We start from the raw sequence: 13,304 nt of genomic DNA, 5'->3' as shown, positions 1-13,304 counted from the left end.
ACAGATCCTTAAGCTGAAGATCAAATACTTTGGGCCACCAAATGAGAAGGAAGGACTCCTTGGAAAAGGCCCCGATGTTGGGAAAGATGGAAGGCAAAAGGAGAAGGAGGACAGCAGAGGATGAGATGGTTAGATAGTGTCATCAAAGCCACGAACATGAATTTGGACAAACTCTGGAAGACAGTGGAGGTCAGGGAGGCCTACATCAGGGGTAGGTTCCTTCCAGTTCTAACCTCTTCTATAGAAGAGGTTCCACAAATCTACAGTGCCATTTAGAACCGGTTCCAGCTCTCTCCCCCCGCCCGTCCGCACATCATCAAGATGAAGAGCGAGAGGAGGAATTCTGGGAGTTGAAGTCCACAAGTCTTAAAGCTGCCAAGTTTGAACACTCCTGGTTTTTTTTTCTTAAGGATTAGGGGTGCAAGGGCCTTGTAACTTGACACGTTTAAGACTTGCACACTTCAATGCCAGAGTTTCTGAGCCAACATGACTGGAGGAGGAATTCTGGGAGTTGAAGTCCACAAGTCTTAAAGCTGTCAATTTTGAACACCCCTGGGTTTTTTTTCCCTAAAGGGTTGGGGTGCAAGGGTCTTGTAACTTGACAGCTTTAAGACTTGCGTGCATCAATGCCAGAGTTCCTGAGCCAACATTTTGGTTGCTATGCAAGAGCGTTGTTAAGTGAGTTTCACCACATTTTACAAGTTGGCCACTCCCACCCAGTCACATGACTGCCAAGCCATGCCCACTCGGTCACATGGCTGGCAAGCCACTCCCTCCCGGTCACATGGCCGGCAAGCCACTCCCATAAATCAGGCCACACCTACAGAAGAGATTCTAAAAAAAATTTGAAACCCACCACTGGCCTGCATGTATGGTCCATGGGACCATGAAGAATTGGATGTGGGTGGCGCAATACTGGAAGAAGGTGGCGCAATACTGGAAGAAGGAAGACTTGCCTACAATCCAAGAATGGACATTGAAAGTCACAAACTTAGCCGAGATGGCTAAAATATCGGCATATCTTAAAGATCACTCAAATGAGAGATATAAACGAGACTGGAAAAAATGGATTGACTATATACAAAATAAATACGGGACCAAGAAATTCCAGTTAGCCTATGCTTAAGATCAGAAATGATTTAAACTGTTTAAAGTTAGTTCAGTAAGAAGAAGCTAAGGTCAATGTAGAATGTCATTAATTTCTTTATTTCTTTTTTCTCAATAGATTTTAGATTCTGTTTGTTAAAAATCCATACCGTGTACGGGTTCTGGGAAGTCGGGGGGGAAGGAGGAAGGGGGTTGGGGGGTGGAGGGAGGGAAGGGCACACAAAAAAAATTGTACTTCAATGTTTTAATGATTGACGAATGATGAAATATTTGTGTTTTTTAAAAGAAATAAAACCTTTGGAACAAAGAATTGGATGTGTTCAGCGTTGAACAACAGTGAGATTTCTTTAAAAAGAAGGTGCTCATATCACATGGAACTATTTTTTAAATAAATGTAGCAACAAAACCTAAGAGGAAAATTCTCATAGGCCACTTGTATTGGTCATTGATACAAGGAGGAATTTTCTAGAACGTCCTGTCCTTCCTGTCCATTTATGATGGTGCCAGCATCTCGGGGGTCACGTGACCTCATCTGCTTCTTTCCCAAATGGCTTCCAACGAGCACAGCCGACGAGAGAAGCTGGGTTCGCTTATCGACCACCTGATTCAGTTAACAACTGCAGGGATTTGCTTAACAGTTGTGGCAAAAAAAATGTCCTAAAATCAAGCGTGCTTCACTTAGCCACAGCAATTCTGGTCCCAACTGTCATAAGTGGAGGACTACCTGAGGTTTAGAATCCAACATGTGTTTAATGTTAATTGCAGGCATGGGTGTTTTTTTTTGCAAAAGGGGAGATGGCATTCTCAGTCATCCAGACCATGGTTGTCCCAAAGATGCTTTTCCAGGAGGCAACTGGACTTTCTGTTTTTTCTTTGAAGAGGTTTCGCTTCTCACCCAAGAACCTTCTTCAGTTCTGACTGGACGGTGATGGAAGGACGTATACTCTGTGCAGACAGCTGGTCATTTGCATCCTTTTAGAGAGTCCTTGAGGCCACTTAGACATCGATCTGCCGCTCCGGCCCTATGGAATGAGCTACCCCCAGAGATCCGGACCCTACCCACTCTCATGGCCTTCCGAAAAGCTGTTAAAACCTGGCTATTCGGCAGGCCTGGGGCTGTTGACCTCTGGATTGAGGTCCAGCCCCGCTTAGATTGGGTGCATGTTATGTCTCTTTTTTAAAATTTGTCATGTTTTATCTGTTTTTAATCTTTTTTGATGTCTGTTTCTGTAAGCCACCAGGAATCCCCCGGGATTGGGCGGCCTATAAATTTAATAAACAGTTAAACAGATAAACAGTTAACTACTCGGGTGACGCAGATAAATCTCCAAGTGGCCTCGACGACTCTCTAAAAGGATGCAAATGACCAGCTGTCTGCAAGGAGTATGCTGGGAAATGTAGTTCAGCAACATCATCAGGCGGTTTATAAATTCCTCCTCCTTATACATTAGAATATAGCATGATTAAGCGAAGGAAAAAAAAAACCCCATAAAGCATGGGCTGGTTTTTAATGGCGTTTTAAATACCAAGCAATCACATTACTCCTGTTATCATTTTTAATGTTATTATCTGAAGGGCATCAAGCTGTGAACAAAAGGGAAAACGCTGGCAAGGAAGGACAGAAACATGTTTTTGCAATGAAATCAACTGTCAATTTGAATCTTCCAGATGGAATAACATATTGGGCTTTAGGATATATATTTTTGGGGGGGGGGGGGGGAGAAAGGACCACATCTGAAACAACTCCCCAACCTCATTCACTGTAAATAAAATATCGGGCTAAAGCTTATCTCAAAATCTCCTTGTTTCTTAACATTAGCTTGGTGTGGCCCATTAAATTCACGATTGTCCATCTGATAGTCCTCGATTTACAACAGAGAGTCCTCAAATTACGACGTTTCATTTAGCGACCATTCAAAGTTACAACGGCGAAATGACCAAAGTGACTTAAGACTGTTTTTCACACTTACGACGGGTGCGGGCATCCCTACGGACAGGTCATCAAAATTCAGGCGCTTGGCCACCGACTTGTATTTATGACGGTTGCAGGGTCCAGAGGTCATCTCCTTCTGACAAGCGAAGCCGGGGGGGGGGGGCGAGCCAGATTCACAGAACAACCCTAATTGAACAACTGTGATGATTCACTTAGCAACTGTGACAAGAAAGGTCGTTAAAATGGAACAACGCTCACTTAACAAATATCTCCTTTAGAGAGAGAAATTTTGGTTCTCAACGGTGGTCATAAGCCGAGGATTCCCTGTATATAAAAGGCTCATTGTTGTTGAAATGCAGCCTTGGAACGGCCCATCCCATCTGACATTTTTGAGAAATACAATCCTGTAGAGTCAACTTTTGATGCGGATGTTGTGGCCCGCCAGTCGCCAACGGAGCTGGCGGCAGATTCAGACAGTGAGGAGGTTGGGGAGGAACATGGGCCAGTCCTGGAGTCTGGGGAAGGCTCTGATGAGGGCTCTGTGTCGGAGGCAGAGAGGGGGCCAGAGGCGTATGCCAGTTATCAGCTGCCTTCAGAGTCGGACATCAGTGAGGCAGACAAACAGCTGGAGCCTGTTCCCAGTGTGCGCATGCACAGAGTTGCCAGATGAAGGGAACAGCTAAAGAACAGGGGTCAACTTGGGAGTAAGGCCACAGGGGGACGATGAATGGCCCCTCCCAGAGGGAATAAAAGAGGAGCAAAAGGGGAGTGGAGTTTGAAGGAGGCAATTAGTTTGCTTCATTGGTTCGTGACTCTCTGAGACTCCTTGCCAGGTTTTGCAGATATCGGCCTGTCAGCTTTCCAAGCCAGAGAAGGTCTGTGACTGTAAATCCTCCCTTCAAAGGCTTTGCTGGATGTGAATGAGCAAAATTCACAGTCAATTAATAAAAGGGTTTTTTGTCGGGACCAGATGTTTGCTTCCTGCTCTTGGGAAGCCTCGGTCAGAACAGCAGACTCATGGAATGCAATTTTAATCCGGGGTGTTAATGCTCTGACCAAAAAATAAAATAAAAATGAAGCAGAATGTTAGGTGCCCACCAGCTTTCACACATTGCAAATGTTCTGACATAGTTCTCAGCTCTCGAAATATCCCCGATGTGAGAAAAATCCATTTTAAGATTATTTTAATATGCACTGAGTTTATAAAGTTTTCTTTTATAATCAGAGTTGTGGGAAAAATGAGACAAGACAGATGCATGGAAACACTCGTTCTAAAATGATCCCAAATAAATAAATAAAATACATAAATAAAAATAAGTGTATTTCATATTCTAGGTGTATTGCAACAGATTGGTTACATACGTACGTATGTATGTATGTATGTATGTATGTATGTATGTATGTATGTATATATGGGTAGTCCTCAATTTATGACCACAATTGAGGCCAAAATTTCTGTAGTGAAGCGAGACATTTGTTAAGTGAATTTTGCCCCATTTTATGACTGTTCTTGCCACAGCTGTTAAGTGAATCACTGCAGTCGTTAAATTAGTAACACGGTCGTTAAGTGAATCTGGCTCCCCCCATTGAGTTTACTTCTCAGAAGGTTGCATGGCCCTGGGACACTGCAACCGTCATAAATATGAGTCAGTTGCCAAGCATCCAAAATTTTATCATATGACCATGGAGATGCCGCAACATTTGTAAATCATAAGTCACTATTTTCAATGCTGTTGTCACTTTGAACGGTCGCTAAACGAGCTGTCGTAAGTCGGGGACTGCCTCTACAGGATTTCAGACCAGATCTTTCTCCCCTCAGCCTGGAAGTAGCAAGGATTGGGGGTATCAAACCGTTGCAAATCCACTCAGCTACCTCCAGTCACCGTGATCTTTCTCCCCAAAACCGCCAAGATCTCATACAATAGAATGTTTTCTCTCCACCCGGCATTGATCTTGGGAATTGTGGCTGAAGCAATTAAAGACACAATTCCAAAATGAGAATCATCATCCCGCAATTGCTTCACCGGGGGCCGGTGCTGTGGTTCTAATTAGTTTTTTTCCCCTTTTTTTAATTTTCCAAACAGATTCCTTATCGTCACCTCAAGCATTTTAGAGTCAATTGGATGATCTCAAGGTGACGCTGATAGAGTTCTGCAGAGGAATGATTTGAGTCTGTCATTCGTACCTCTCTGGGACTGTCTGGTTTGGCTCCGCAACCAAGCAGGACAGGCACAGACAACAATGGGGAGTTAAGATTGCAAAAAAAAAGGAGAGGGGAACCCCGCCCCAATTGCAACCAGCCTGCCTTCCATTGAGGACCTGTATACTGCGTGAGTCAGAAAGAGGGCTGAGAAAATACCTACTGTTACCCCTCGCATCCTGGACATAAATTGTTTCAACTTTTACCCTTAAAAAGAAGCTATGGAGCACTGCACATCAAGACAACTAGACCCAAGGATAGTTTTTCCCCAAACGCCATCACTCTGCTGAACCCCAACTTCCCACCATCTTATGCCTAAGGATATTGACCCATGTGGTAGGGCTGTATTACTCTTCTCCTTCCCATTACCTACCTAGCTACGTTACCTATTATTATCTACCCCTATCGGTATCTGATGGCTATCACTTTGTCGGTTTTATCTTATGATTTGAGATTGTATGTTGTGATTTATCACTTTGTTGGTTGTATGTACACTGAGGACTTACGCACCAGGGACAAATTCCTCGTGCGTCCAATTACACTTGGCCAATAAAGAATTCTGTTCTGTTCTGTTCTATTCCTCTCCTCTCCTCTTTCTCTCCTTCTCCTCTCTCTCCCCCTCCCCTTACATTCCATTCCATTCTCATTACAATGTTCGGACATCACTTCCACCACCACCCCACCCCCAAATCTATGACACAGGACCACCAGAAAAAGGAATAATCAGATCAGATCAAAACCAAAAGAGAAGCATACAAATTCGGAACTGAATCAGAGATTTTTGGCATGATATATACCTCTTTGATGACGCATCAAATTCCTGTTCTAATAAGATCAGTTTTCGGAGCTATCCCGTGCATACCTCACGTTGCATGAATTCTTAAAAATGCTCCTTGCATTCTATATTTCCATTCTATCGTTCCCGGCACTTTTATTTATTTATTTGTCTATTTTAAAGCACATTGAGGATTAATTACGGTGCTTGATTGCCTCCATGAAATCGAACCATAAAATACCAGGCAATTAGATCAAATGCTGCATCCCACTTTGAAATATTTAGAACATTTAAAATGTTCTTTTTTAATAAAAGTAAATAAACTCTGTGAGTCCTTAAGGTTTAATTTGGAGAAAGGGAAAACAAGAGAAAAAGCAAGATGATAGCAAGATGCCATGCATTTAATAGGTGGAAACGGTTATGTTGTAAAAACAATGCAATTCCATCGCTGAATAAAATATTGCGTGTTGTTTTTTTGCAAAAATAAAAGATCCTCCAATTTCCTCTAATCTCATATGTTTTCTCCCTTCTTCTCAGTTGTTTATAAGTCAGTGGCTCATTTGATTTAATTATTTATTATGCTGAGATTCACAGGCATAATTACAGTGGCAGCACCATTATCAATAATACTAATGATTATTAATAATAACCTTCTGTGAATGTAGCAATTATTCCAAGTAAAATCAACATTGTGGACCTTGTTATTATATAACAATTATAAGAATAGGAAAAGGACGAAAGTTCTGCTGTCATATCTATCTATCTATCTATCTATCTATCTATCTATCTATCTATCTATCTATCTATCTATCTATCTACCTACCTACCTACCTACCTACCTACCTACCTACCTACCTACCTACCTAATCTATCTCTATCCTGTCTGTCTCTGTCTACCCATCCATCTCTCTCCTATCTCTCTCTCTCTCTCTCTCTCTCTCTCTCTCTCTCATCTATCTTATCTCCTGTTTGTCTGTCTGTCTGTCTATTTATATTCTATCTATCTATCTATCTATCTATCTATCTATCTATCTATCTATCTATCTATCTATCTATCTATCTATCTATCTATCTATCCTATCTCTGTTTGTCTCTGTCTATCCATCCATCTCTCTCTTGTCTCTCTATCTCTCTATCTCATCTATCCTATCGTCTGTCTGTCTGTCTGTCTGTCTGTCTGTCTGTCTATCTATCTATCTATCTATCTATCTATCTATCTATCTATCTATCTATCTATCTATCTATCTATCTATCTATCTATCTATCTCTATCATCTATCTATCTATCTATCTATCTATCTATCTATCTATCTATCTATCTATATCTATCTCTATCATCTATCTATCTATCTATCTATCTATCATCTATCTATCTATCTATCTATCTATCTATCTATCTATCTATCTATCTATCTATCTATCTATCTGTATTGTATATCCCTCCCTCTCTCTCTTATCTATTCTCTCGTCTGTCTGTCTGTCTATCTATCTTCCTTCCTACCTATCTACCTATCATGAGTTACCTAATCAGTTTTGAAACTTTTAATTTCCATTCTTTATATTAAACCCCCCCCCCCTTTTTTCTCAAGATTTGCATCAATAGCCCATAAAGGGAATGGAAGCGATTAACCCACAATTTATATGTAACAATTTGAAGAGATACAGCTACCGGGATCAATGATAGAACTGCCTGCCAAAATGCAAACATACATACGATAAGAAACCAGAAATCAAACAAACAGCTGATAACAAGGGACGTGCTTTCCTTCAAGCAGTAGGCACTAAAGAGGTTGTGTGTGTGTGTGTGTGTGTGTGTGTGTGTGTGTGTGTTTGTATATGTAGGGATTATCAAAGTCTTTTTGCAATGCCTTTTTGGCAGTTTACTATTTTTATATGCACTTGAACATTTCAGCTTTGCAGTTAACCTACAAAAGGTTTCATTCCAAAGGAATTTCTAGCAGATTTTTTCCCCCTCAACAAATATGCTTTGCAGACAATCATCTCCTATAGAGATAAATTAACTCCTCTAGTCCTGCTAATATTGTAAGAGGAAAATGCACCATCTCCACAAATACATTGCCGACTGCTGTGGAATTAGGATTAGGGCACGGGATGAAAAAAAAAAAAAGAAGAGAAAGAATTTGATCCATCTCGAGATGACACAAGGGAATTCAAAGACTCATTTCAAAGGCTCGGTTTTTTTTCTTCCCAGGGGCATCTCGAAAGCCTCATGATATTTCTCTGATGCAATATCCAACTTCGATAACTGCAATTTTGAACCGCCGAAGCAGAAAACTCCATCCCATTTGCCAATGACGGATTGGTTTTGAGATCTTTGTAGTGGTAATGGTGATGGAAAGAGGTTGGCGGCCTCGGGTCTCCGATAGTAAATCTTGTCCAAATACCCAAGTCGGTTATCAAGGTTGCCATTTCTCAAAATCGATAACAGCTGTGGTGATAAACCGCAGGCGGGCAATCAATCTCATCCAGAACCAACCACGGATGTGGCAGCTACATAATGGTGCTTTTTTTTTTTAGTTATTTCAACCAAAAAGAACGCATTCTTTCCTATAAATAAGCATGTTTGCGGACCTCCCCAAGGTAAAAAAGGTAGCCTTCGTGTAAATAAATAAATAAAGAAATCACGAGATGTAGGCAGAATCTGTTTATCTGATTTAAGTGAGTTTGCTCAAGATAACACAGTCCTCTTTGAGATCAATGGCCCACTAAACAAAGATATCGTCTGTCTCTCTCTGGCTCTTTGCAATAAATAAAAGTCCCAGGGTGCAAGAAGTAACTTGATACTTACAACTGAGTAAGGTATTCCAACAAACAGTTCTCCATCTTGAAAAAAAAACACCTTTGGACTGCGTACCTGAAACATCTGGCTATCTATCCACCCGGAGTCCTTCGGGATTGGGCGGCCTATACATTGATTAAATACTAAATACTAATACTATCCATTTGCAGATTGTTCCTCCCTTCGCTCCCCTGATGCTTTGCAACAACGCAGTGACTTTATCTACTTTTTTCCCCAATCTATTTTTGGTTGAGCCAGGCTAATAAAGAAAGAAGCACCGCACCATACGCACATACAATCGGTACAGGGAGATGTTCCCCACCCATCCCGCCAAATAGCAAAAATGATGGTGTTTCTTTGGATCCAGGTGACTCTTATTCCAAAATAATTGGAAGCAGCGGTAGAAAAGACCAAGGCCAGTTTGACCTGTTTTACTCCTATGAAAGGATTAAATTTGTGCCACTAAAGAAATCAGTGGGATCAGGAGGGATGGAATTGTCATCTCTGGTGTCCTTCCAGTGTTGGAAGTAGAATAGCCTACAACTTCCAAAGATAAGGTTGGACATGGCTTCTAAATAGCTATGGGTTTTGGGATCTCTGGCCAAGACGTCATCACCGAGCGAGCATTTTTTTAAAAAAATCAAGGAGATATAATTGAGAATTCTACTTCTTCATGACCACGCTTGAAGGTTGGCCTTTCCCACAGATGGTATTGCATGAGACTGAACCTCTAAACTTCCTTGTCCTGCTTATTTTGCCCAGACTGTGGCAGTAGCTACTTCTTGGGGAGGGAGGGGGGGGGAGAAAGAATTAAACCACATATAGCTTTAGAATTAGTACCCGAAGCCCAAGAAAACAAGTATTAGAACACAGCCACCTTATTCGATGAATAACAACTGGGATATGATTAACCCGGCAAGAAATGAATCCAAAATTGATAAAAAGAGATGGCTTGAATTCGGTTTTGTTTCTAATTCTGCCAAAATCAGGGCTTCCAGGGCTGAAAGAAATAGCAGGGAATTCAAACCGATTTCAAGCTGATCCGAATTTAACCCACGAAAACGTAGGCATTAACGCCCAGGATCAAAATCCTTTTTTTTTAAAAAAAAAATATAACTCGATGGGAAGCCATACGAAAGGGTCATAGCATTAACCCAACCCTTTCCCGTCCATCTCTAGTTATCGCTTAGATTTTATCCCCCCCCCCAAAAAAATCATTTAGACCTGTCACAAAAGATCCCATTCTGTGGTCAAGGTTTAGGCAGGCAGAGGGCACAATCCTTGGATTCCGTTCCTGTCTCTTTTTCTATCCCCTTCGTATTAATTCCCACACTTGGCGATTCAAACAGATAGCGCCCTTCCATAAGAAAGGAAACCTCGACGTTTCAAGCAGCTCACTCAACAGGCACCGAAGAGAGATCTGGGGGTGAGGGGTGGGGGGAGTGTAGTTCGGAGATATCATTGTGAGCATCTGCAATGGACTATCGAAAAGGGCAACATGATTGTAAATGATTTTTTTCGTGGGCAATCAGGCGTCGCACATTTTTCAATCATCCTTACGGTTGACTTCAAAGGCTTCCTGGATGGAATGAGGTGCCATCCTGTCCTTCTGAGCATGCTTTCCCAGTCCTCTACGGATGGCACAACACCTTCAATCGGTTCTCATTTAAACTCAAGGGCCACACGAAGTTGCCTCTCCAGTCATTCCTAGCCGATGACCAACATTTCGCATTAATTACCCTTGTTGGGTTGGCAGTTCCAAAACAAGGACCCATCTTTGCAGTTCTTTCAGCAAATTCCATTTTGCCCTTAGGATGAGATCACACAATAAGATCGAAACACACACACACACACACACACACACACACACACACACACACACACGATAGAAGAATTGTCACAGATACAATTTGGGTTTCTTCACTGCAGGATGGGAGGGAAACAGAGGAAAGCTTTATCAGAGCAAATATAACTTCGCCTTACGTTCAACCGGCGGTATAGAATGAGTGTACCGTAAGTCAATAATAATAATAATAATAATAATAATAATAATAATAATAATAATAATAATAATAATAATCTGGCGAAACAACTGGCCGCTGTGATACAATTGAATAATAATAATAATAATAATAATAAGTCCTAGGTCCTTGGTTAGGACTCAAGCTGTTGAGCTACCATCCAGCCCCGAAGGCTGTGAATCTCAGCAAAAATATAATAATAATAATAATAATAATAATAATAATAATAATTCTAAATTTATCGGACTTGAACATTCTGACTCTACAAAAAACCACCCTACTTGGAACAGCTTATATCCTCCGACGTTACCTTAACAGTTCCTAGGTCCTTGGTTAGGACTCGAGCTGTTGAGCTACCAACCAGCCCCAAAGTCTGTGAATCTCACCAAAGATTAACATAATAACAACAACAACAACAACAACAACAACAAACATGCCAAATCCAACACAAACATCTGGCTAACTTTGCAACCGGCCATAACAACAGCTTTGAAATAACTGTGGTTTCTCGAGAAATTTTTAAACACCAACAAAGCTGGTTTTGGGAAGAATTTAATGCCTTGGGTCAATTAAGGAAGCATTTCCATAAATTGAAGGCGACCAGTTCACAAACCACTATAGAGGGGTCAGGGTTCAGAGGGGTTTATTAGCCATTATCTCTTTTTTTTAATCACTAAGTTGAGCGTTGGAAAGAAGATTGTGTAACCCGAAGCGTGGCAGAATATAGAAATCAAGGATTTGTGTCTGGATATTCTTTCTACTTACTGCTTGGGAGTTTTGATCTTCCATTCATGGATGGAAGATATTGAACTCCCCTTCATCTCTGTCAAGACTCTCTGGCCAATATTACAGAGAATCTGGACCCCATTCATGGATGGAAGATATTGAACTCCCCTTCATCTCTGTCAAGACTCTCTGGCCAATATTACAGAGAATCTGGACCCCAGAAAATACCGAACCCCAATAAACCCAGTAACCTAAATGCAGGATTATCTGACTCTGAAAAAACATAAGGGATCCATCAAAGATACAAGTGTATTTTCCACAATGCGTTCGAAAGAAAGGATCACTGTTATTAAATAAGAATTCTCTCTCGCCTCTACCCCCTTTTAACAACTTGGCAATCTGCAGCTGCTAAAACAGATGGCTATTTCAGAAATAGCTCTTCTCTGGGACTCTTTGAACTACAAGAAATCCAAGGCTTTTGCGAAGCCGTTTTGGCCCGGGGGGGGGGGGGCATACGGCAGAGAATCAAGATGTTGGAACTCTGAATGAATTTAACAATGTGACCAAGACAAGATCATGTGAAGAAGCAGTAAAATACCCAAACTGTCCTTTTGAGGACCATGCATAAAGTTTAATTCAGTGTTACTCCCTTTAACATATTTTTCCCCTCAAAGCATATCTGCCCAAGAACTCATTTTAATAACAACAACAACAACAACAACAACTTGGAACTGGTTAAGATCAGGAATACTGAAAAAAGAAATAGAAGGCTTTATTTTGGCAGCTCAAGAACAAGCCTTAGCCACAAACTGCACGAAGGCAAAAATTCAACATGTTACCCACCAAGAAGCAAATGTCGCCTCTGTAATGAGAAAGACGAGACAGTCGACCACTTGATCAGCGGGTGCAGCAAAATTTCACAAACTGACTACCTGCAACGCCATGACCGCGTCGCTAAGATTATTCACTGGAAATGGTGCCAAAAGTTTGGATTTGAGTACAGCAAAAACCACTGGGACCATCGGGTTGAGAAGGTTTTAGAGAATGAGAAAGATCTTGTGGGACTTCAGAATCCAGACTGACAGGCATTTGGCCTACAACACACCTGACATAACAATAATTGAAAAGAAAAAAAAGTGTGGTTCATTGACATTGCAATACCTGGTGATGCATGAATTGAAGATAAACAGCAAGAAAAAAAATCACAAAATACTGGGACTTGCAAATTGAGGTTGAGTGACTGTGGAAAAAGAAATCGAGTGTTGTCCGGATTGTAATTGGAGCCCTTGGAGCAATACCTAAAGGGCTACCTGGCTATTTGGAAATTCTAAATTTACCTGACTTGAACATTCTGACTCTACAAAAAACCACCCTACTTGGAACAGCTTATATCCTCCGACGTTATTTTAACAGTATCTAGATCCTTGGTTAGGACTCAAGCTGTTGAGTTACCAACCAGTCCCAAAGGCTGTGAATCTCACCAAAGATTAACCAAATAATAATAATAGTAATAATAACTGTCAGGACAAGCTTATGGTTTGGTTTTCCTTCCTATCTACCTTCCTTCCCTTCCTCTCTCTCTTTCTTCTTTCCTTTCCTCATTCCTCCTTCCCTTCCTTTTCTCCTTCCTTCCAACCTCCCTACATTTCTTTTCTCCTTCCTTCTCTCTCTTTCTTTTCCTTCCTTCCCTCCCTCCCTTCCTCCTTCCTTCTTTCCTGCCTTCCTTCTTTCCTTCCTTCCTCC

General features: G+C 41.3%; 1 protein-coding gene across 22 annotated transcripts in view; it reads right to left on the bottom strand.

Moving 5' to 3' along the window:
• Nucleotides 1-13,304, bottom strand: part of CELF2 (CUGBP Elav-like family member 2) — a 669,316-nt gene that overhangs the window by 340,240 nt on the left and 315,772 nt on the right. Inside the window, exon 1 of one of the 22 annotated variants that reach the window (XM_087722732.1) lies at nucleotides 12,723-13,068. The exons of the other annotated variants lie outside the window; for them this stretch is intronic. The gene's annotated coding sequence lies outside the window, so the exon portion shown is untranslated. Of the gene's footprint in view, nucleotides 1-12,722; nucleotides 13,069-13,304 lie in introns of those variants that run through there. 22 annotated transcript variants of the gene reach the window in all.

This window comes from Thamnophis sirtalis, unplaced genomic scaffold, assembly GCF_051295495.1.
Source record: "Thamnophis sirtalis isolate CommonGarterSnake01/CBP01778 unplaced genomic scaffold, rThaSir2_p1.2 scaffold_9, whole genome shotgun sequence".
In the NCBI taxonomy this organism is placed as follows: Eukaryota; Metazoa; Chordata; class Lepidosauria; order Squamata; family Natricidae; genus Thamnophis; species Thamnophis sirtalis.
This window is presented reverse-complemented; position numbering and strand designations above follow the sequence as displayed.